At 35.4% G+C, this 25,282-nt stretch overlaps 1 pseudogene; it reads left to right on the top strand.

The window, feature by feature from the left end:
• Nucleotides 1-733: 733 nt before the first annotated feature.
• Nucleotides 734-25,076, top strand: LOC149532083 (GDSL esterase/lipase At1g20120-like; annotated as a pseudogene).
• Nucleotides 25,077-25,282: the final 206 nt, after the last annotated feature.

The following is a 25,282-nucleotide window of genomic DNA, read 5'->3' as shown; positions in this document are numbered from 1 at the left end:
ATCAGCTTTCAATTGTGCCAACCTTCGTGCCTCAGCGCTTTTAGCATTTCTAACTCCCTTTCCTATAGTTGCTTGTTCATTTATTTCTTTCTCTCTTGTAGGTCGATCTTTCTTCTCCTCGGCTTTGGCTATGGATTTGGATTTGGATTTTGGATTCTCACCTCCTTTCTCCATGAATAATCCTACCACAACAACCTCTAATCAGATTTCAACTCAATTTGATCAAACTTGGACTAAATTTTAAAGTTAATAGCTACTAAAGTACATAAAACCATATCCTAGACATTTACATCAAATTTTTAAAATTAGTGAATTAGATGTCTAAATGGCTTAAATACTTAGGAATGTAGTCATTTTCTAATACTAGACCTCATGTCACCTTTATCAATTTGGTTTTAATTCACTCTTAGTGGAAATGGAAAAGAGGACTAAGATTTGGAAGATGAATTGTGATGTGGAATTATATAAATTTGGAAGTAATTGCAAACCACAATTAACAGCAACAATAAAGTTGTTGGAGGTGAAGCTTCAAGACCTTTATTGATTTTGTTCAATTCAGACCTTGGCACTTATTGGTGATGATGGAAATTAAGCTCTGATTTGTTGGTAAGCACCCCAATTTGATTGTAAAAGCCTAAGACTAGAGTTTATTACTGGAAAATGCTTAAAATTTGAGTCCTCTTGTTGTAATTAGAGCCCAATTTTCTTGAAAGCAGAACTTTTACACTGGTGAATGCCTGTAGGTGCATGGAATCAGAGTTCTAATGCTGGTAAATGCAAATAGGGTCTTTAATTTTCTGATGACTATTGGTAATTAGAGCCTAACTTGCTGGTAGACACCTACAATTAGACCTTAAGTTGATGATGAATGTTGGTAATCAGTTCATCTTCAACCCAAAAACTTGGAGGAGAAATATGTGTGTCAAATTGCATCATCTCCATTGTATAGATCTACCACAATATGATTGAAAAAATTCCAAAATCCTTGTCTTGATGGTATGGATTTCTCATATCTGCCTGTAATTAGTTAGAAAAAAACTATTTTGAAATGAACGAATAACTTTATTTATATAGAGATGGCCTCTTTGAGTGATTCTATCCTTGCAGTTCTAGAAAAATTTAATCATTATTATTAGACATTTCATAATCACTCTTATTTGCGTTGAATTCATAGTTTTTATTAAATATGGGTCTCTCTGTCATTTTAAAATCAAATTTAAACCCCCTTAATGTATCAAAGCTATCTACATAGGCATTACATTATTAAATTTAGGCCTCTTTTGGTTCAACTCGAGGCAAGTTGATGCCATGTTTGATTTTTGTCATTTAAAATTGGTGACATCCTGTGTTAAATATGCATCCAAATTTCTGATTAGAAAGGGGCTCCAAGCTTAGAGTTTTGAATCCACATGCCTTAATTAAGGTTTGACATGTCAAACTTACACCCATATTTAGGCCCACATATTTGATTAGAGTCTTATCCTTGGGCATTGAATATATATGCCACATTAATTATCTGATCTAGGCCTCTTGTCATTCAAATTTAGGGCCAGTTTTCATGATTTTGGGATTGGCTAGCCCATGCTTTTCATGGTATATGGTCTCTTGAAGATGATTTAGGCACAACTTATGATTTCAAGGTTACATGTTAGGAAATTTGGGTCTCTCCTATAAATTTTTAGGCCTACATGTTTCAACAATAAGGTCTAGTTGTTAAACTCTAGGGTACCTACCAGATTTAGGGCCCATGTGTTTGATGCCTGATGTAATGGCCCCACCTCAAGTGGCAATTAATTTCTTTTTCTTCTCTAGCTAAGTTTATCCCTTAGCTTAGTCAAAGGCTCTCTTGACTTGGTGATTGAGTGTTTGAATTAGAAACATTCCATCAGTGGTCTCCTAATTTAGAAGAAATCTAAAATTTGTCTTGTGAGAGCTGGAGGGTTAATTTTAGGAAATTTCCTAGGATAGAAATGGGTATGTTAATGATACATGTTTATTTTTCTTGAGGCTCTGCAAGTTCAAACTAGAACTACATTCACAGGAGGATACCCCTGTAGGTTGCCTGGATGTAGCCCCAGTTAGCTTTGGTAGTCATATTAATCAGTGAAACAGTGAGTTTATGACAGAAGTGATAAAGTAAAATTTGAAGTTCATGGGGTTTAGTATATATATTTCTACTGAGAGTTCTAGGAAGATATTTTTCCACTACAGTTAGGTCTGCAAGGAAGATTGAGCATCCTCAAGTGCTAATGTACCTATATTAGCTACCAAGCTCATCAAATGGTGCAAATATAAGGGAACTAGTTATTGAAGTGAGCTGGGTAATATCTTATGAGTAGGTGATGAATTGTAACTAGTTCATGGTGGAAGTGTTGGAGATTAGTTAACTTAATTTGAAACAAATCCTATATGTGAATAGAAAATTTAGATATCATGCTACATACAAAGAAATCCTTAGCTAGAATATTTCACTTAAGGTCTGATTTTTTTGAGTTTTGGGCCTTATTAGGCCTATTTTCTTGAGCAAGGGGCCAGATCTAAGGCCTCGAGTTCACACATTAGACAATTTGGGGCCTAATGCATTTCTTTCTAGTCCAATTTATAAACTCTAGGTCACACATTTCATGGTAGGGCCTAATGCATTCAGATCTAGGCCAAATTAGAGGCCCACACATTTGGATATTAGGGGCAATCATTGAATAATGGGCCACACATTTGGTTATAAGTCCCTTACATTTGAAATTGGAACTATGTGTTCGATCAAAGGGTAGATTTATGTAATGCCTCATCTAAATTAAGACAAAATTTAGGCCCATATGGTTCATAGAAGTAGCTATAAGTTTAACGCAAACTTAGATTTAGGGCCATGGGTCCCAATTAAAGCACTTATTTGACTAAGATTTGACTTGCTTGAAATTAAATTGAATTAGGGCATGATTTATCCCTCCAAAGATGCATGCTAGTTTACTGATGGACTCTCTTATCATTGAGCTTAAAGCCTGGATTTGGGATCACCTTGCTGATTAGGATCTACCTTGTAGATTTGAGGCGACATGTTTGGATTGGACCTAGTTTAGGTCCTTGTTTACGAGTTTTGTGCCTAGATTTGGGTCTTATTTCATGTGGCTAAGGCCTATATGTTTCATGTTCTAGGCCGAGGCCCACATGTTACCCTTTTGAGGTCAGATCTGTCTCAAACTTAGCCTGGTATATGTTCCCAAATTTACACCCTATATGCTAAAGCCCTAGCCACTTGGATCTAGGCCTAATTAGGCCTATATGTCAGCTATTGGGGCCTAATCAAGCACATTCTACAGTGAATTATGGCCTTGTCTAATTAGATCAGGTCCATTCATTAGACACAGAGGCTACTTAAATCATTTTTAGGCTCCAATCTCAAGTTTTGAGCTTCATGTTTCATCTTAGGCCCGATTAAAGGCATCATTATATATAGTTTAAGCTTGGTTTGGTCATATAGGGCCCACGTGTTTCATTACTAAGGGCTTGCTGATTGGTTGATATTATACACTATTGGTACATGGGTTGCAAGTTTGTGGTGGGGCCTTTAATTTGGCATTTGAAGTGAAAACATAGCTTCTACCTAGGTCATTCAAACTAGGGTACGAGGCTTCATGATTAGTTAAAAACTTTCTTGTCTCCCCTTTCTTACATTTTTTATCCCTTGCCTCATTGAATCCATTAAGTTTCTTCCCCCACAACCCCATTATTTATTTATTTGATCCTACCTGCATGGGTGGTAAAGGTGTTATTAGTATAATATTGTTAGGATCTAAGCCACCCGATGTAGTGTAGTAACAAGGCATTCTTGTCTCCCTGGAAAACTGGCAGTGACCCTGTAGTTCCATTGCAGTATGTGTTTGTCAAGATACAATGTTTTCCATCTGCATAGTGAAAAGTAGCTTGATGAAAAATCAACTAACATCTTTGAATAATTGTGTTTGCCTTTTGTACATGCTAACTTGAGGCCTTGTAAAAGGATAATAGGTGACTATCGGAAATGCATTTTTATCAAAATATACTGAAACATCTAATAATTTTGGCTATGAAATTCTAACAATTAAGTGATAACTTTCAGCTTTGTAAGCAGTCCACCAAGTCTTCCATGTTTTGATGAAAATAAATAAGAGGCGAGAGCAACTAGTCTCCCAGGTTTCAAAAAACTTTGAAAGGAATGGCATTCTAGAAAGTTCATCAATGTTCCTTGTAAATGATATAATTGATATTCAACTCTTTTCTAGCAAAATTTTACTTGTTAATAATTAATAGTACACCTGTAAAGCTTTAAGAAATGTAAATTTTGAAATATTTGTGATACATCCTTGATACTTCAAATATAGGCTTCGTGGCTCACTCCACATTAAATGCAAACAAAAAATGCAAAAATTATGTTGAGATGTTTTAAATATTTCATTTAACATTTCCCAACCTTTTTGCATATTGTAATTACATTTGAAGTTTAGATTAGCACCATAGCCTACATATCCTTTGGTATCTGGTACAAGTATGCATGCAGTGCTCATTATACAAGAACCCTTCTCAAATCATAGGGTTCCTAAATCCAAAAACACCAAACACCTATCATGCTTACAAATGGCAGAAAAAATCCTTTGCAGAGCACTTAATTCTTTCAAAACGTGCTTAAGTTGACCATTTCCTACAAATAATGGTACATGTGACCCTATCTTTGCTAAAATGTACAAAACATTTCAACAGGTCTCATTCAACTATGCTAAAACCAATCCTTAGCTAATTGCTCATAAACCATTTCTATTTTCATCACCCACAGTACCTTCCTTGTTTTCCATTCGTACTTCATTCATATCATGGTCTTATAAAGAAGAAGAATTTGGATCTTCTACACTTATAGCTTGTAAACCTTCAACCTTTTGAAGAGAAGATGATCTTGAATGAGCTTTGTTCCTTTTACATTTAGGAACAAATAAATCAAAGGGCAAGTAGATGTTTGATATGTTTTCTCCTCTTGTTTTACCAACCTCGCTTTCTATTGCCTCTGTTGTCTACTACTATTGTGTCCCTTTGCTAAGAATGCTCTCAACTTCAAAAAAATTTATAGCTTGTAAAGGAAACTCCTGGTGCTTTTTTTCTTTTACCTCCATAAGTGCATGATGGTTCTTATAAGTTTCTTCATATGTGACCTAACAATCATCAAAAAAAAAGGGTCAATCTGAAAAGATATTCAAGGGCTTGATAAGATCTAACTCAAATGGTAGCCTAGTTACCTCATCACTAGAGTTGTCTTTCTTAGGCAGATCTAGAATTCCATCACTAGCTGACACTTGCAAGTCAGGAGTTTCAATAAAGTCATGCTGATCTAAATCCACAAACTAATCTATGGTTGCCAAGGTCCAAAATACCCTATCCAAAATTGACAAAAGGCATGCCTACTTTGAGAAAAAGAAATACAAAGTAGATACCAACTAAAACCTATGCCTATTTGTTGAATATTCTCATTTGGTATTACTTTTGAATGTATGAAAACAAAATTGTGATGACACATTAATATGAAAACGATTGCCATCAGTACAAAAACCCCAAAAAATTAGTTACCGCCTCAATAGAACATCCCTTCTTGTATCAATAAGAGGGCCATTTTCCAATTTGCACCATCGATTAAAGAAACATCATCACCTCTAAAAATTTCCATTACACAATAGAATAAAATATATAGCATAAGAAAACTCAAAAGTCAAAAAAAAATATGCAAACAACTATAATCAAGGAATACAATAAAATACTAGACATCTACAATTGGAATGCCAAAGGATATGTCATAGTAACTTATCAAATTTTTCTCTATGTATCCTTGGGTCTTGCTATTACTAATTGTTACCACAAATGAACAAACCATAAAACATTTACAAAAAAACAAATAAGTGCTAGCATTTGTATGAACCTATTACTTCCTCAAAAAGCAATTAAAAAATAAACAAGATGTATTTAGAAGCATTATACTAAAAGTACATAATGAAACTCAATATTTAGGAAATAGAAACACCTTCTCAAGTTGTCAAGGTTGCCACTTTAAGTAGTGGATTCCACCTCATCTATCGATTAAGACATTAAGGAGTGGACTACACCTTTTCAAATGGTAAGACTGCCACATCAAGGAGTGGATTGCACCTTCTAAACACTACCACATCAAGGAGTGGATTTCACCTCCCCATGTGTCAAAGGAATAAATTTCTCTAAGATAGATAATGAAGAGACAAAGGGATAAGCAAGAGGAGAGGAAGCCACCAGGTGGGGATTAGGAAGCGTTCAATTGGCTCAACCGTTATGCTCCCGCACCCATTAAATATTTGAGAGTGATGTTTTAGCTATGAGATTGATAGTTGGAATTTTCATTGATTAGATACTTTTAGATTTTGAGTTTGTTGAACCAAATGGTTAGGATCATGGAATCAATGTGAGAAAGAAGGCTCAAAATATTCTCTCTTATCAACAATAAAGATAAAATACAAGAAGTGAGACAAAAGGCAGCAGCCAATAGAGACAAGTAAGTGGCTAAGTAGTTATTGGCTTCTTTCAAAATTAACTGTGGAATAAAATAATTGCTTGATGAGCTTATTCTTATATTTATTTATGTGTAATGCAAAAATAATATATAATTATGTTAGGTATGGTGGTCTATCTTCATTTGGAGGATACAAGCCTAGTTCATACTCAGGGTTTGGTGGTGGATACCATGGTGATCGATGTGATGATGATTGCTATGGAAGTTAGAATGGTGGCAAATCTGATGGTAGTCCTAGTCAAAAAAAAGATGATTATTGAACCCCTTTGGAGAATTGAGCCCCCATGTTTTTTTAATTACTGATACTTCATATCGATAAACTTTTCAATCACTGAATGGCATCAAATAATATGTTTTGTTGGCTGATTACTGATGACAAAAAAGTTTACTTTTCTTTTTTCTCATTTTGATAATTTCATTACAGGGCAGTGATCAATGAACAATGCAACCAATCAATCTTGGTTAGTGGAGAAAGTGGAGTAGGACAATTCTCAATTTTTGAATGTAAATACAAACAAGGTATGAGACAGGGCAATCTTTCTTGTCTGAACAACTGGCATTTCTTTCCCCCAGTGATAAATAGTTATAGATAATTTTATCATTTAATTTTCCATAAAATGTTTCACTGGCAATCTCAAAACTCTAGAGGAATATCTATGCCCTTAAGAGTCATCTATAGTATATGTTTAATAGCACTTCAAGCATAGAAATTAGTTGAGGAAATGATAAATTGTAAGTTTTATTTTGAATTAGGCCCCTCCTTAAATCGATCGGCTTAGTACTCATTTAAGGTGCTAATTTTATTTTCTATATTTACACCATAAGTTTTTGATCTTTGATTATCAAAATGTTCTTATTTGTCTCAAAGTTTAGAGATGGAATGATTACATTCTAGGGAACCTTGTGTAACTTCCCATTTAAATAGAAAGTTGATAAATGTTTACTATTTCTATTGGCCAGACTTGGAAATATATGGACATTAAATCAAGTTTTACTTGAGATCTTCATGATCCTCCATTTCTTTAAATTTATTTGAATCTTACAATCAAGAACACAATATTGAGCAACAATCTTGAATTGCATGATTTTACTTATGTTAACACTTCCATATGTTGAAGTCAAATTAAGTCTCATGTTCATTTTATAATGTTATTTGCAAGTGGCTAAATGCATAGATATTCATAGTTAACCCAAGCATATGTAAAACATAATGAAGCCCAAGAACATAACATTAAGGCATACAAAACCAAATAGTTCCAGCTACTCTTTTAGGACATGTAGCATTATCTAATCCTTGTATTTAAATTCAAAAACTAGCTGTAGTGGCTGAAATATTTTCCTTTTTCATGTCATCAAACAAGTTTGTATTCTTACTTGAAATGATATATTTGCTTCCCTTGTAGTATTGATCATGTGAAGTTTTTCCTATAGCATCTGCACTGGGCACCAAAGAAGCAGTTCCAGCATATTTGGATGACAGTCTCACCTCGGATGATTTGCTTGCAGGAGTAAGCTTCACTTCAGTTAGCTCTGGCTATGATAATTTTACTGCAGAGAGTGGGGTAGGCATAAATAAGTCTTTTTAAAGTATTTCCATTTAAGCATTAAAATGGTTACATTACCAGTGCATGTAATGTGGGTAATTTGTTGTTTAGGCTGATAGCTTTTATATTTTGTGGAGGTTGTGCTAAATGTGATAGCATTATGGAAGCAAGTGCAGTATTTTGCGAAATATACATCTCGAATAATAGCCATTGTTGGGGTAGAGCATGCTTCAAGTATTGTAAGCAATGTGCTTTACTACTTGGCTGCAAGGAATGCTGATTGGGGTGTTAGTTATTTCTTCAATATAGGAAATGTTAATAGTAACCGTGCTAGGATTTGTACAATGCTAGAGCCAAAAAGTTCATAGTAGCAAGGTTGTCCATCTTGGGATGTTCACCTTCAGAAAGAACATTTCTTGCTATGGCAGGGAGGCTATGCAATGTAATAATAAATTATGCTTCACCCTACTTCAACAAAAATTGGGCACCTTCTCTCTCCAACTTGGAGAGATCACTGCCAGGATCAACTATTGTTTACTCAGACATCTATGACATTGTAGTGGATTTTGTTGCTTATCCCTTCAGATATGGTAAGTTCGAATGACATTGTAATTTGATTTTTAAATTCAGTTGTGTAAATATTTTTAGCATCATCATTTTGGATCAAATGAATTTGTGGTTTAGCATCAATGTTTTGGATCAAATGAATGTGTGGTTTAACATCAATGTTTTAGATCAAATGAATTTGTGGTAAGCATAATCTTGTAGCTACATCAACATTATTCTATTTGAAAAGTAATTTTTTTGTTTTTCAATTTGATTATGTATGGTATTTTTAGGATCAATGTTTCTGATCACACTACAAGATCCATCATCAGGAGACAAGAATGCAAGAGTGAAGTGTAACAGATGATCAATCAAGAGGAAATAGTTGAGAACTTAGAGTGACACAATTTTCAAATGATCATATGAAATGAAAGGGTCTTGCGAGTAGAAAGAACTAGAAAGACATTGTGTATAGATGGATGCATGAAATGGATGGTTTTGGAGCACTCAGCACAGACACTCAACATTCAGTACATATCATCATTCGAGATCAAATGGGTGTGTGGGATTATATGCATAGTGAATAATAAAGGAGGGAATTGAACCCTCCCTGAGGCTCACACTTGTCGAGGTCCACTTTAGCAATGGCCCTTCCTATGAAATTGTTGTCTAAAACCTTTCTAATGAGATAATGTTTTATGAGCTCTTCATCAGTGGGATGGAATGTGAATCTAGGAGGCAGTTGTTTATCACCCATATCATGATTGTAACTAAAGTTAAGAGCCTCTATTATTGAATTATCTTCACTATCACCCATATTCATTTCCTTTGCTATGGGAAATAGGGAACAAAATGCAATAATAGAGGCTCTTAACTCTAGTTACAGTCATGATATGGGTGATGCACAACTACCTCTTTGATTCATGTTCCATCCCACTGATGAAGAGCTAATAACACATTATCTTATTAGAAAGGTTTTAGATAGCAATTTCACAGGAAGGGTCATTGCTAAAGTGGACCTCAGCAAGTGTGAGCCTCAAAAAAATTTCAACCAAGCATTGGTCAAAATTTTGACCAATTCCTAGTAGGTTTCTACCAAGCATTGGTCAAAATTTTGACCAATTCTTGGCAAATCTCGACCAAGCATTGGTCGAGATTTGGACCAATTCTTGGTCAAAATCTGCCAAGAATTGGTCAAAATTTGTTAGGCATTGGTCAAAATTTTGACAATGCTTGGCAGAACTTGAGCCAACATGTTTGAAAGTTTTCAACCAACAGAAAAATTACGACCAATGGGTTGGTCAAATTTGGGTCAAAATTTCAACCAATATTGGTCAAAAAAAGGCCTCAAATGTACTAGTTTATGCCTCTATCCTGGATAAAGCATTAACCTTTTGTAACCTAGAAACCCAACTCATGGTTGCCCCACCAACAGTAAATACATAACCTATAGTACTTCTCCTAGTATCAATATCCCTTGCCAAATCTAAGTCAACATAGCCCTGTAAATTAGTAGTAGAGCCCCCAAAGTGTAAACACTTTTGGATGTTCCTCTCAAATATCTAAGAATCCATTTAACTACATTCTAATGCTCAAGCCCTGGATGACTCATATACCTATTAACAACTCCCACTTCATGTGCAATATCTAGCCTAGTACCCACCATAGCATACATCAAGCTTCCTATAGATGAAGCATAAGGTACCTTAGACATCTTGTCCTCCTCTTCTTGTGTCTTGGGACACATCTCCTTAGTCAACTTCAAATGACAAGGTAAAGGTGCACTAATAGCTTTAACATTCTCCATAGAGAAATATTGCAACACCTTCTCAATATAATCAGCGTAAGATAATGTCAATTTCTTGTTCTTCCTATCTTTGCAAATATTCATACCAAGGATTTGTTTGCTGCCCCCAAATCATTCATAGTAAATACATGTGCTAACTGGCATTTCAGCCCCTTAATATGATCCATGTTAGACTGAGCTACAAGCATATCATCAACATATAAACATAAAATAATGTAGCTATCATGATCCAACCTCTTAAAATAAATACAATTATCTAAATGACACCTACTATAGCCATGCTCATGTATAAAACTGTCAAATTTTAGATACCATTGTCAAGGTGCTTTCTTCAAGCCATATAAACTTTTCTTCAACGTGCACACTAAGTTCTCTTTACCTTTAACCTCAAATCCCTTTGGCTGAGCCATATATATCTCTTCATCCAAATCACCATGAAGGAAGGTTGTTTTAACATAAAGTTGCTCCAAATGCAAATCTTCAGTAGCCGCAATATTTAAAACAATATGAATAGAACTCATTTTAACAATAAGAGATAGTATCTCATCAAAATTGATGCCCTTTTCTATACAAATCCTTTTACAACTAACCTGGCTTTAAATCTTTTCTTACCTCCATCCTCTTCTTTCAACTTTGTTGCCCTACTTTTCATCCTATACCTATATTGCAAAAGTGGAAATTTAACTTGTATCATGTTTAGTCTGGTCGAGTTGGTTGGTCCTTTCCTCCTTAAGTGATGAGTATCTCCATCGGGTTTCCATCTTCTCCCTTCTCCTGCACTACATAATCGGGTGGGTTTCCTTATCATCATGAGTCTTGTGGGTAGCTTAGGACCTTGCTCAATGGAGATTCTTGGATTATGTTATCTCAGATGAACTTACTCGCAGCTCATTTTGATCCGAGCATAAAGAAAATTGAACTTGCAAAAAATCTAGTTTCGTCTTCTCCTTGGTAGGTTTTTGCACCCTGAAACTCCGGCAAGATTTATGAGTATATTTTGTGAGCTTGAAAAAGGATAGTAGGATTATATCATGGATTGATCATTCAAGTATTTCCATATTTTTATTGTGGGAATCATTCAAAATTCACTAAGATGATCAGAATAAGATCCAACGAAAAACTCTAAAATAGCTTCTCCTCAAGGGACTTCGAACCAAGAAGTTAATTTTTTGAAAAGGCCTTTGCAAAAAGGTAAAGTAATTTAGTGGGTCCCATTTTTCACTTTTGAAGCCTCTTTCATATTTTTTGAATGCTTGAAGTTGAGTAATTTGGGCATAGGAGGCAAAACAAAGAGAAATGCGAAAAAGCAGAGATTGCCTTCTCCTCTGTAGAGTTTCTACCCTTGAAAGCAATTTTCTGCATCTAATAGAAAATTACTCCTGCAAGCATAGTTATTCAAAAAATTGGTCACGAGGTGTTTTGGGAAAGTAATGGAAGAAAATTTTTTGCATATGTGAAAGTATTTTAAACAAAATTCAGTCAGGCATGTTTTCTTCCAAGGAGTACTTCATTTCTACTTCTCTGAAACTGGGCAAAAATGGGAAAGTAAGTCTATAATTAAAGAAAGTTATCGTTGGGCCAACAAAAATAGTGAAAAGACAAGAATAAATCCATTAGAACCCTCACATTTACTAATTCAATGGATTTATCCTTAAATTCGCTCGTGTGGCATGGATCATGAAAATCAACGAAAAGATTAAGGGTTCTTATATAAGATGAATGTAACAGATTTTCAAATTACTACTTTCTCTTTTTGAATTGTTATGCTATTGTATTGAATAGTGCTTTCAAAAAAAAAATTGAAGTTACAAGATTCACTCCTTGCACTATTTTCAATTTTTGAATTTTAGTTTACCTCTATATCAGACAAAATGGCAATGAGATTCACTAGTTTTGATGGACTGGGTGGAATTAGGTCTACATGGCAGAATATCACAGACACTTCACTTCATTTCTTTGACATAAAAGATTTCCAAATAATTTTGAGGATGGAACCAATCCATCCCATAATGGAGAAACTCTAAGGAAGTGGACTGGTAGAACTAGCCAAATTTCCAGTAGCAGTACAAGCCCCGGAGCTAATCGTTGAATGTATCAATCACTATAACTCGGATACTAAGAAAATCTTACTGCCTGATCAAATGGTGTTAATCTCAATTGATAGACAAGCAGTAGTCAATTGTCTCCAGATTCCAAAGCAAGAAGAATTCTCTGAATTGATAATAGGAGGAGCTATGTTAGAATTATTTCTGAAGAAAATGGTATGGTGGAAAGATATTATGAGTTCTTGGTTTTAGCAACCAAGGGGAGCTAAGAGTAAGGTTCCTAAAACCCTTTTTGGCACTAATCTCAAACCCAAGGTCATGGACATTTTGGTCCTTTTGTATTGATTGAAAGGTGAGGTAGAAGCACTTAATCTTGCAAAACATTATTTCTTTTTGGTGCAAATTATTTGCTCAGATGCACAGTATATTGACTGGGCATATGATGTAAGCGAGCATCTATCCAGAGCCCTTAGTGTAGAAAAGTTCTACAATTCATTTTACATGTCTTCCTTCTTAATATATATGTTAGCTTCCCTACAATTATGGTCAGGCCTTCCTAGAATGGAGAATTTTCTAGATGATGTAAAGAGTTGTGAGTTTTACCCATGCTTGCAATTACAGAATAGTTATGTAAAGTATATCAGAGTTAATGATGCATTTACAATGAGGATTTGTAGGGAACCCCAAGGATGCCTAGAGAGGATATTTAGTCCAGAAGTGATGGTAGTCATCAATCAGTTTGCTTGCTATTTCATTCAATTCTCATCCTTTTTGTATTTATGTCTTGCAGCTTTTGATGGATTTCCCCTGAAGTTGCCCAGATACCCGAATGACATGATCGTGCTCATTGAGATTGTGAGACAGGCAATTCAGGTGAATGTGCTAAGCACTAGTTTGAGGAAGAAGCAATATGAATTCCCCATGAAATTTGGAGCCTATAGTTGTGAGTCTCGATTAGATGCTAAAAACATGCTTAAGACATTCGAGAACAAGTATAAGTTAGAAGAGTATGAAGTAGTGAGGCCTATGTTTGACCCAAATGGGTATGCTAGAGATGTGCTTCAAATTGGAAGCATAATCAAGAATGTTACCACTATGGAGGATTATTGGGTAGATTGTAAAGATGAGTTGGAGAGCCAAGATTGGGCTTTTGCCAGATTTACAATGGATCAAGTAAAGACATATGGCATTAACTTGGAAGTGGAAGGGCTAGAAGATGATGGAAAAAATATGTATAGTAATACATATTTGATTAAACTAAGGAATAATCCTATCAGTTTTGAACCTTATGTAGATATAGAGGAAGATTTTAATGTTATGATGGCTCAGATCATCAAGAGGACTAGGAAATGGATTGAGTGGATAGCAAAAAACGGCTAGAGTAAGAGTAAGACTACTCAAGCTTCTCCAGCCGCTCCTACTCCTACTTCTTCTCAAAGTGCCACACCCAGTGTTACAACTATAGCTGCTTAAGGACCCTCTCAATCTACAAGAGGAGGTGATTAAACCCCAGAGAAGAACATTTCAATAGCTCTAACTTGCAAGAGCGGCCCTCTACTAGTTATTGGAGCCCAAGCTAGTACCGAAGAAAAGAAGATGGAAGATTCAAAGGATGGTGTTACTGCTCTAGCTCCATCTCCTCAAATTACTCCAACTCCATCTCCTCATGTTAATCTAGTCCCATCCACTCATGTTATTCCAATTCCATCTCCTCATCATAGCCATGTTCCATCTGCAAGTGCTCCTCTTTTGAAGCCAACTGGTTCCCCCATTTAGATAGTAGAGATTGGGGATGAAAAGAGTAGTAGTAGCGAGTCCATTAAATCTGATGAAGCTGAGAAGAAAACTCAAGAGAAAGAGAAAGCCCCAAGTTCATCTAGGCTTCTTTTTCAAGACCCAAAGAATCCTTTCTCTGCAACTACAGTAGCAGTGACTCCAATAAAGAAGAAGATGTTTAGAATAGAGTCACTTGGGATAGCTTCTAAGGTGATTGGTATAGAGTCTTGGTTAGAAGGCACGTTAGAAAGGAAGAAGAAAAGAAAAGGTGAGAGTGTACCTACAAAGGACATTGTGTCTCAAGCAGTTTGCTCCAAGACTGCAACGGCGAAAGCTAAAAAGCCAAAGACCATATCGATACTTGGACAAGATCTAGAAACAGGGCACTTGACCATGGAGATAGTGAAGCCAAATAAAGTGGGAAGAATTGAAGATATGTCACCTGATGACTTTACTCTACACTCAATTGATCTTGGAGAAGCTAGACATGATACAAAAGTGGGCTTGTGGAGATCAAGTCATGAGGTGATAGAAGAACAATTGGAAAGCCTAAAATTGTCAAAATTTAAGATGAAGGCCAAGATAGAAGAATTGAATAGGTTTATCAGGCAACTGGTTGTTCCATTAGCAAATATCACTGGTGTACCTGCTACTCAAAATCCTATTGTAGCAAAAGTATAGGCTTTTATCTCGCAACTCCAGAAAGATAAGCATTTTGGCCAAATTGGAAAGGAATGGATTGAGAAACTCAATTTAGATGAAATTTCTTTGATTAATCAAATTGGAAATGTTATCCTTAAATTGGAAACCGAGAAAGATAATATCATATCTAATTGCAATACTTTGGTTGTAGAGAAGGCAAGATGTGATGAATGCATTTTCCTCTTGAAAATGATCATCCAAATGAAGGCAAAAGAGGTGGTTGAAGAAAATATTTTGAAGAAAGGGACTAAGCCTTTATTCGAATGGCTTCAAAGTATGCAATTTAAGCTGGAGAAGATTCAAGAAACTGAAGAAGGACTCAAAGAAATAGGGGAAAAAGTGAAGAAGACCCAAGATAGAGCATTCAAACTCATCCGAGGATTACACACTAATTCACAAACCAGTGGTCATGGGAAAGCTCTTATTGGAGTAGAAGTAATGAAGAAAAATTGCTCCACATACTTGAGTTATCTGTCTAGAATGACTTCAAGTAGTCAAACAGAGTGGTAGAGTTGCAAGCACTTGGTGGATGTGTACACATGACTATGGAAGAATTACCAAAGCATTTAAATGTTGTGAAGGAACTAGCTTGAGAGCATTCAAAGTGGCTCTTGAGGTTCACTAATGTACATGTGCCTAGTCATGAGGAACTAGTTCTAGTTATAGTTGTTGCCAAGGTATATAGGGTGAAAGCTGAAAAGGGCAAGAAGTCCAAGTGATTCAAATGATGCCTCCTTTTCACTTTCTTTTACAATTTCTATCAATTTCATTAATTTTGTAATGTGACAAACTGGCATCTTTCCATTTGTCCTTCTTAGAAGATGAACCAATTGAGTTTCTATTGTAACGGTCATCTCTTAAACCCTATATGTATGAAGTTGAATGATGAATAAAGGGTCAGAAAAAATTTTGGTGTGAAATACTTCTTGTTGTAGAGACAATCAAGAGTATTTTATATTGATCATTTTCTCTTCCATTTGGTGTTAATTTAAGTTTATATCTTTCTTTTATGGTTTGGATTGGAACAAGGAAGAAATAGAGTTTTACTTCCCTTATTTGTTACACAATGAATGAACGTGATAAGTATTGTTATTGTTCATTCTAAGAGAAATTTTAAGTGTTATCAATTTAGTAGTTAAAATATAGAGTTAAGTTCTTGTAGTTTAGCTCGTGGGAAAGTTTTTTGAATTCATAAGATGTGTGGATGCATAAAACTAAATAGATTATTAAAAACTTTTGTTTGCCTGAGTTAGATCTTGCCTAAGTCTAGCTTGGTTATACCTCTACTATTCTCATGGTTAAGAACACACCCCCAATTAGTTGATAAGAATAAACATAATTCACTAAAAATCTATCATAGGGAGTTGTACCTATTCATTCAAAGAAAATCCCATTAATCCACAGAGGGCTTTTTAACTGCTGTAACCAAATATTGTTTAGAACTTCAGGTATTCAAGAGTCAAATCAAAAAGAGAAAATATGTTTACCAACAAATTTTTGGTGACTCTGCTGGGGAATACGAATAGTTTCTTGACCAAAAAACCTATGCCATGATGAAAAATGGTACTACCTCATGAAAATATTATTCCAGTTCTCCAACCCAATCTTGGTTTTCAAGATGATCAAGAAGATATAATTTCTTCACACAACACATTTGTTTGGAGATATAGGAGGAATGCAAAACATTATAGAAATGAAAACCAGTATTGGAAGAAGAAGAAAGAAGAGATGGACCCTTAGAGAGAGCTATGCAAAGGAGAAATATCCAAAGAGTAGAAAGACAATTGGGGCAAGAAGCTCAGAGATAAACTCAACCCAGCATCCTAGAAAATTTTAGGTTCCTCAGAAGTACCAAGGAACAAGGTGGGAAAGACCCTATCTTTGATAAGCTTACAAAGCTTAGTTTTCCTATCCTAGACATTCCAAAGCGAAAAAATAAAGACAAAGGTATCTTCACCTGTTAGAGATCAAGATACTAGTACTTCTCACTTTGCCTATCAGGTGTTAGCAATACATGGGGTAACACCCCCACCAATTGTTAGTTTTGGTCCTTATATCTCTAGAGTAATCATGGATGCTCCATGTGCTACAGCAATAGGACCCTTAGCCTTGAACACTTATCACCCACTTTCGACTGGATCTAGGAAGAATTTCCCTAAGTCTTCAAGTGATGGGAAAGTTACTACAGATGAGCATATTAAATCTTTCTTTGCAGCCACTCACATCCTAGGTGTTGGACGTGAGGATGTAGCTGTAAGATTATTTGTGGAACCCCTTACTGATAGAGAAGCAGACTGGTTTTATCACTTAGATGATGGTTCAATTACTAATTGGGATACATTAAGAACTAATTTTGAAGCAAGGTTTAAAACTGCATGAGATGAAGATGTCATGTAGACACAACTTACCTCTATCAAGAAGCAACCCACTATGAGCATGAGGGATTTCACTGCCAATTTCAATAAGATCATTAATTGGATTCCAACTGCTACTAGGCCAACTGTAAGTAATTTGATGACTTTCTTCATAATGGGATACCTTCAAATATTAATTATGATCTGAGAAGAGCACGGCCCATTGATATGGCTGACACCTAGAAGAAAGAAATTGAGTGTGAGGATGATTTAATTTTTGTAGGAAAATGGAAATGAGAACTTCATACTAAGGGAAGTTCTAGTAGCACTACATCATCTGAAGAGATGATACAAAAATTATCAAATAAGTTGGTGGTCATCAAGAAATAGTTACCTAGATTTAATAATCCCTTCCAATAGAATTATCAAAATTCACCTGGAAGAGGTAGTGAAGGAAAACTTCCATAGCTTACAGGACCATCACCTAGATTGCAAATTGAGGTAGCATCGAAGAAAGGAAATATGTGTGTCTTTCATCTGACCATAGATCACGACAATGAAAACTGCCCAGAAATATCCTACATGATGCAATTATTTTCTACTAATGAATTGAACACTACAACTCCCACTTTAGAGCTCGATTCCTATCAAAATGGCAGCTCTGGAAACTTATTCCTAGAATATGAGTCAGATTTTGAACCCGAGGGAGAATGTTATGCAACCATTGATGGGGCTTCGTACATAGTACTTACTCAACGACAAAAATAGAAGAATCAACCCTTTAGTCATGCTCAAAGAAATGACTCCAATCCTTTGACAAGTAATGCATCTGGTGATCAAGGGACATCTACTTCACATGTGGGTAAGGATAAGACATCTTTTGATTTTATCCAATTTTGTGAGGAATCAAAAGTTCAAATTTCCACTATTGATTATTTGAAATCACATCCTTCTGAGCTAAAAAGATTAATAGACCAATGTAAAGGAAACACATCAAATAAAAATTGTAACATAATGGTTGAGGAAGGAAATGAAACCTTAACATCCGGTATATTTAACCAAAAGGATTCCATAGTCTTAGCAACATCCCCTAGGAAAAATCCTGAGCCCTTTTATATATCATTATATATTAATGGATGTAAACTCATTAATTGTATAATAGATTTGGGTGCATCAGATAATGTCATGCCTTATTCTATGGCCAAAGCTTTAGGTCTTAATCTTACTAAAGTGCATGGAAGATGCTACTCGATGGATTCCAAACAAGTCCCTTTACTTGGACAAGTAAAAGATGCACAAGTGGCTCTAGCCTCCCATCCAGAAATAAAGCTTTTATTGACTATCTTGGTAGCTCATATCCTAGCAAGTTATGGACTCCTTTTAAGCAGAAGATTTTGTTGGAACTTAGGAGGAGAAATAAAGCTGGATTGGTCTCAGGAAGTGATACCTATTGGAAATAAGAAAGTTAAATTAGAAGAATGAAAAAAAAGCCAAATTCACAGTCTTAAAGTCAGATGATCCCAAGGCTCAGATTCTATACCAAGAGCTAGAATTTTGTAACTACATGTTGTTTACTGAAGAAGACTCAGGAAAACAAAAAGATGAGAATTAAAGTGAGAAAGTGTCTAAAAGAAATAAAGATGTATCAGGTATCTAGACACTTGAATTTGATGGAAGTTGTGCTTCTACAGGATTAGGAGTAGGTGTGGTATTCATATCCCCAGATGGAGAATCTGAACCCCTAGCTTTTCAGCTAGAGTTTGGAAATACAAATAATACAGCAAAATATGAGGCCTTATTATTGGGGATAATAATAGCAAAAGAAAGAGGAATAAAATAATTGAAAGCCCAAGGTGATGTAGAATTAATTGTAAGACAAATCAAATGCCAGTATTCAGTGAAGAACCATAAGCTAAAGAATTATAGGAATAGAGTTTGGGATGAGATAAAGGACCTAGATGCCTTTTCTATAACAGCAGTGCCAAGAGAAATGAATACAAAGGCTAACTCTCTTGAAGTTTCTGCCTCTCTATTGCTTCCTCACCCAGACTTTAAGGATAAAAAGTATCAGATTGAAATTATATATTGATTTTTTGTTCCAGATAGCATGGAATCTTGGCAAGTTTTCAATGATGATAAAAGTTTACAACTTTTCCTTGAAAATAATAAGTCTAGTTTTGAATAGGAGTCCAGTGGTAATGATCATGAAAGCTCTGGTGCAGATAAAGAATACAGCCAAAATGTGGACATTCAATTAAAAGGTAATATTATTCCTCCTAATTTTTTAACCTTAGAGAAGTTGTTTAGCAGACATGATGCCTATATTAAGTAGAAAAAGGACCTACCACTGGTGAATATGAAGGAGTGAATATTGGAGATATTCACGATCCTAAAATGATTAACATTGGAAAGTTTTGTTCTCTTGAAGAAAGAAAAGCCACAAAAAAATTATTTGAGGAATACAGTGATGTTTTTGCATGGAGTTATGAAGATCTGCAGAGTTATAGAGGTGGAAAAGTGAAACATCAGATTCCTCTCAAACCAGATGCAGTTCCTTTTCGACAAAAACAAAGAAATTATAATCCTAAAGTTGCAAATGCCATCTTTTGGGAAATTGACAAAATGTTGAAAGTAAGGAGCATCTATCCTATTCATCATTCCACCTAGATAGCCAACATAGTACATGTCAGGAAGAAAAATAGGGAGATAAGAATTTGTGTTGACTTTTGCAATTTAAACCACACATCTCTTAAAGATAATTTTTCTCTTCCAAACATGGATCATTTATTATAGACAGTCGTAGGATCTAAGATGATGTCTATGCTTGATGGTTTCTTAGGTTATAACTAGGTTGAGGTGGAGGAAAAAGATCAGCATAAAATGGTATTTACTACTCCTTAGGATACATTTGCATATCATAGAATGCCCTTCAGGTTGATTAATGCTAGCACCACATTTCAGAGATGTATGAGAAAAACCTTTGCTGATTTAAAAGATTGAATCATAGTTATATACTTAGATGATCTTACAATATTTTCAAAAAGGAGAAAAGATCATATGGAAGATTTGAGGAAAGTGTTACAGAGGTGCCAAGAACATGGAATATCTCTCAACCCAAAAAAGTCAATTTTTTGTGTGACAGAAGGAAAGCTCCTTGGTCATATAGTGTCCCAGAAAGGCATTAGAATTGACCCTAAAAGAGTAGAAGCTATTTAGAGGCTAAGCCTACCCTCAAACAAAATAGGGGTTAAATCTTTCTTTGGGAAGGTGAATTTCCTTAGAAGGTTTGTGCCTGATTTCGCGGAAACTACTAAACATATAGTGGACATGATGAAAGGGAATTCAAATTTCAAATGGAATGAGGTGGGAAAATGAGCTTGTCATGATATAAAAATTGCTATTGCTAATGCCCCAGTACTGTGTCATCCAAATTATAAATGGGATTTTATTATTTATTGTTATGCTTTTGAACATACATTGTTAGCTATCCTTATGCAAGAAAATGATGAAGGAATTCCAGCTCCCATAGCTTTTATGAGCATACCTTTAAAGAACCTTGAACTAAAATACTTGCAAATTGAAAAGCATGCTTTTGTAGTGGTCAAGGCTCTTAAAAAAGTTAGGTTCTATATTCTACACTCACATTCACTAATCCTTGTCCCAAACACAGTAGTTAAAAGTGTATTAACACAGTAGGATATAGGTTGTAATGTCAGAGGAGCATGAATAGCAAAAATAAAAGAATATGATATAGAGATTAAACCTACCAAGCTAATAAGAGGGAATGCTCTATGCAGAGAAATTGTAAAAAATAGAATCTCTTAACAGTCAGAAGAATCGGTTGAGAAGTAGTTAGTGCTAGCTATAGGACTCTATGATTCATGGTTTGAAAATATCTCTTACTTCTTAACATATGGTGAATGTCTAGAAGGCCTTAATGCAAAGCAAAGAAGAGACATTAAACTAAAAGTAGCTAAGTATGTGATTTGGGATGGTAAGCTTTCTAAAAGGGCTATTGATGGTACGTTCCTTAGGTGTGTAGATAAATAATAGCAAGAAAAGTTGTTGAGGACATTTCATGATGAAGCTTGTGGAGGACACTTCTCTTCTTTAGTCATGGGTTTTAAAATACTAAGGCAATGTCATTATTGGCCTGGGATGTTTAAAGATGTATATGCTTGGGTAGCAAAGTGTGAAAAGTGCAAGATGTTCTCTGGACACCCTCAACTAGTTGCTCTACCATTGAGACCTGTTATCATTGAAGAGTCGTTTCAACAATGGGGCCTTGACTTCATTGGTCCTATTAGTCCTACATCCAGTGTTGGTCATCAATATATAATAACTACAACTGACTACTTCACTAAGTGGGTGGAAGCTAAAGCTACAAGGAAGACTACTTCCGAGGTGGTGTGTGAATTCATAAAAGAGAACATTTTGGTCAGGTTTGGTGTTCCTATTAAACTAGTGATGGATAATGCATCTTATTTTTCTCCAATTGAAGTTACTGATTTTTGTTTTGAGTATGGGATCACCATTGGTCATTCATCTAATTATTTCCCTCAAGGAAATGGTCTGGTAGAGTCTAGAAATAAAAACTTAATTAATATTGTTAAGAAGCTAGTCTCAAATAATCAGAAGACCTGGCACAAAAAGATTCACGAGGCACTCTACGCAGATAGAGTGACACCCAAGAGGGCAATTAGTATATCCCCTTTTGAACTAGTTTATGGAACTGAAGCCAATCTACCTCTACCTTTGGAGTTAGCCATGAAAAAACTCAGAACAGTAATTGAGGATGATGTTTATAAGGATGGTCTGGAGAAGAGGATCCTATATCTAAGAAAACTTGAAGAAGAAAGGAGAAAGATTGTAGACCACATTACATAGCACCAAATGTGAGTGAAAGAGCTTTTTGATAAAAAGACAAGACCCAAAAAATTTATGATAGGGGACATGGTGTTGCTTTGGGATAAAAGAAAGGCTCTGAAAGGAATGCATAAAAAGTTTGATACTTTTTGTAAAGGCCCATTCAAGATTAATTAGGCACTCGAAAAAAAATATTTCAAGTTGACATATGAAGATGGTGAAGTACTACCCCTGACTTATAATGTTCAGGACCTCAAGCTCTATCAAATTGCTATTCGAAAAAAGGTAACCACTGTGTTGTATTATAGTTAGGATTAATGTCTTTTGTGTGTCTTAGTTAGCCTTTTCTCTTCCCTTTCTGTTTTCCTTTTCTATGTTTTGTTTTTGCTCTCTTTTTGTGTTGCCACCTTTTATCTTCTTTTGCAACACCAAAGATTTTGAGTTCCTTGCTTGGGTATACTCTACCCAAGTCCCCAGTCAAAGCCAATTGTTGCCCTAATTTTCATCCTGTACCTATCTTTCAAAAGTGGAAATTTGACTTGTATCATGTTTAGTCTGCTCGAGTCAGTTGGTCCTTTCCTCCTTAAGTGATGAGTATCTCCATCGGGTTTCCATCTTCTCCCTTCTCCCACACTACATAACCGGGTAGATTTCCTTATCATCATGAGTCTTGTGGATAGCTTAGGACCTTGCTCGATGGAGATTGTTGGATTATGTTATCTCATATGAGCTTACTCGTAGCTCATTTTGATCTGGGCATAAAGAAAATTGAACTTGCGAAAAACCTAGTTTCATCTTCTCCTTGGCAGGTTTTTGCACCCTGAAGGTGAAATTCCACAGAGATTTATGAGTACAATTTGTGAGCTTGAAGAAGGAGAGTAGTATTATATCATGGATTGATCATTCAATTATTTCCATATTTTTACCATGGGAACCATTCAAAATTCACTAAGATGATCATAATAAGATCTGGCAGAAAACTCTGAAATAGCTTCTCCTCAGCAAACTTCGAACCAAGAAGTTAATTTTCTAAAAAGGCCTTTGTGAAAAGGTAAAGTAAGTTAGTGGGTCCCATTTTTCACTTTTGAAGCCTCTTTCATATTTTTCAAATGCTTGAAGTCGAGTAATTTGGGCATAGAAGGCAAAACCAAGACAAATGCGAAAAAGTGGAGATTGCCTTCTCCTCTACGAAGTTTCTACCCTCGAAAGCAATTTTTTGCATCTAATAGAAAATTACTCCTGCAAGCATGGTTATTCAAAAAATTGGTCACGAGGTTTTTTGGGAAAGTAATGGAAGCAAATTTTTTGCATATGTGAAATTATTTTAAATAGAATTCAGCCAGGTAGGTTTTCTTCCAAGGAGTACTCCATTTCTACTTCTCTAAAACTAGGTAAAAATGGGAAAGTAAGTCTGTAATTAAAGAAATTTACCATTGGGCCAACGAAAATAATGAAAAGACAAGAAAAAATTCATTAGAACCCTTACATTTACTAATTCAATGGATTTATCCTTAAATTCACTCATGTGTCGCAGATCATGAAAATCAACAGATAGATTAAGGGTTCTTATATAAGATGAACATAATAGATTTTCAAATTACTACTTTCTCTTTTTGAATTGTTATGTTGTTGTATTGAATAGTGCTTTCAAAAAAAAATCGAAGTTACAAGATTCACTCCTTGCACTATTTGCAATTATTGAATTTTACTTTACCTCTATATTAGACAAAATGGCAATGAGATTCACCAGTTTTGATGGACTAGGTGGAATCAAGTCTACATGGAAGAATATCACAAACACTTCACTTCATTTCTTCAACATACAAGATTTCCAAAGAAGGATAAGGACAGAACCAATCCATCCCATAACGGAGAAACTCTAAGGAAGTGGATTGGTAGAAGTAGCTAGATTTCTAGTAGCAATACAAGCCCCAGAGCTAATCTTTGAATGTATCAATCACTACAACCCGAATACAAAGTAAATCTTACTGCGTGATCAAATGGTTTTAATCTCAATTGATAGACAAGTAGTAGTCAATTGTCTCTAGATTCCAAAGCAAGAAGAATTATCTAAATTGACAATAGGAGTAGCTATGTCACAATTCTCTCTAAAGAAAATGGTATGGTGGAAAGAGATTATGAGGTCTTGGTTTCAGAAACCAAGGGGAGCTAAGAGTAAGGTTCCTAAAACCCTTTTCAGCACTGATCTCAAACCAGAGATTGTGGACATTCTAGTCCTTTTTCATCGATTGAAAGGTGAGGTAGAAGCACTTAATTTTGCATAACATTATTTCTTTTTGGTGCAAATTATTTGCTCAGATACACAATATATTGACTAGGCGTATGAAGTAAGTGAGCATCTATCCAGAGCCTTTAGTACAGCAAACTTCCACAATTCATTTTACATGTCTTCCTTCTTAATATATATGTTAGCTTCCCTGCAATTATGGATAGGCCTTCCCACAATAGAGAATTTTGTAGATGATGTAGAGTTATGAGTTTTACCCATGCTTGCAGTTACAGAATAGTTATGCAGAGTATATCAGAGTTAATGATGCATTTACAATGAGGATTTGTAGGGGACTCCAAGGATGCCCAAAGAGAAGATTCAGTCCAGAAGTGATGGCAGCCATTAGTTAGTTTGGTAGCTATTTCATTCAATTCTCATCCTTTTTGTGTTTACATCTTGCAGCTTCTGATGGATTTCCCCTAAAGTTTCCCAGATACCTGAATGACATGATCATGCTCATTGAGATTATGAGCCAAGCAATTCAGGTGAATGTGTTGAGTGCTAGTTTGAGGAAGAAGGGCTATGAATTCCCCATGAAAGTTGGAGCCTACAGTTTTGAGTCTCGATTAGATGCTAAAAACATGCTTTAAGGCATTTGAGAACAAGTATAAGTTAGAAGAGTATGAAGTGGTGAGGCCTATGTTTGACCCAAATGGGTATGCTAGAGATGTGCTTCAAATAGGAAGCATAATCGAGTATGTTACTACTACTGAGGATTATTGGGTAGATTGTAAATATGAGTTGGAGAGCTGAGACTGGGCTTTGGCTATACTTATAGTAGATCAAGTAAAGACAT

Source organism: Cupressus sempervirens, chromosome 11 (assembly GCF_028749045.1).
Source record: "Cupressus sempervirens isolate cs-2001-9-10 chromosome 11, ASM2874904v1, whole genome shotgun sequence".
In the NCBI taxonomy this organism is placed as follows: domain Eukaryota; kingdom Viridiplantae; phylum Streptophyta; class Pinopsida; order Cupressales; family Cupressaceae; genus Cupressus; species Cupressus sempervirens.
Note: the sequence above shows the minus strand (reverse complement) of the source record. Positions and strands in the feature narration are given on the sequence as shown.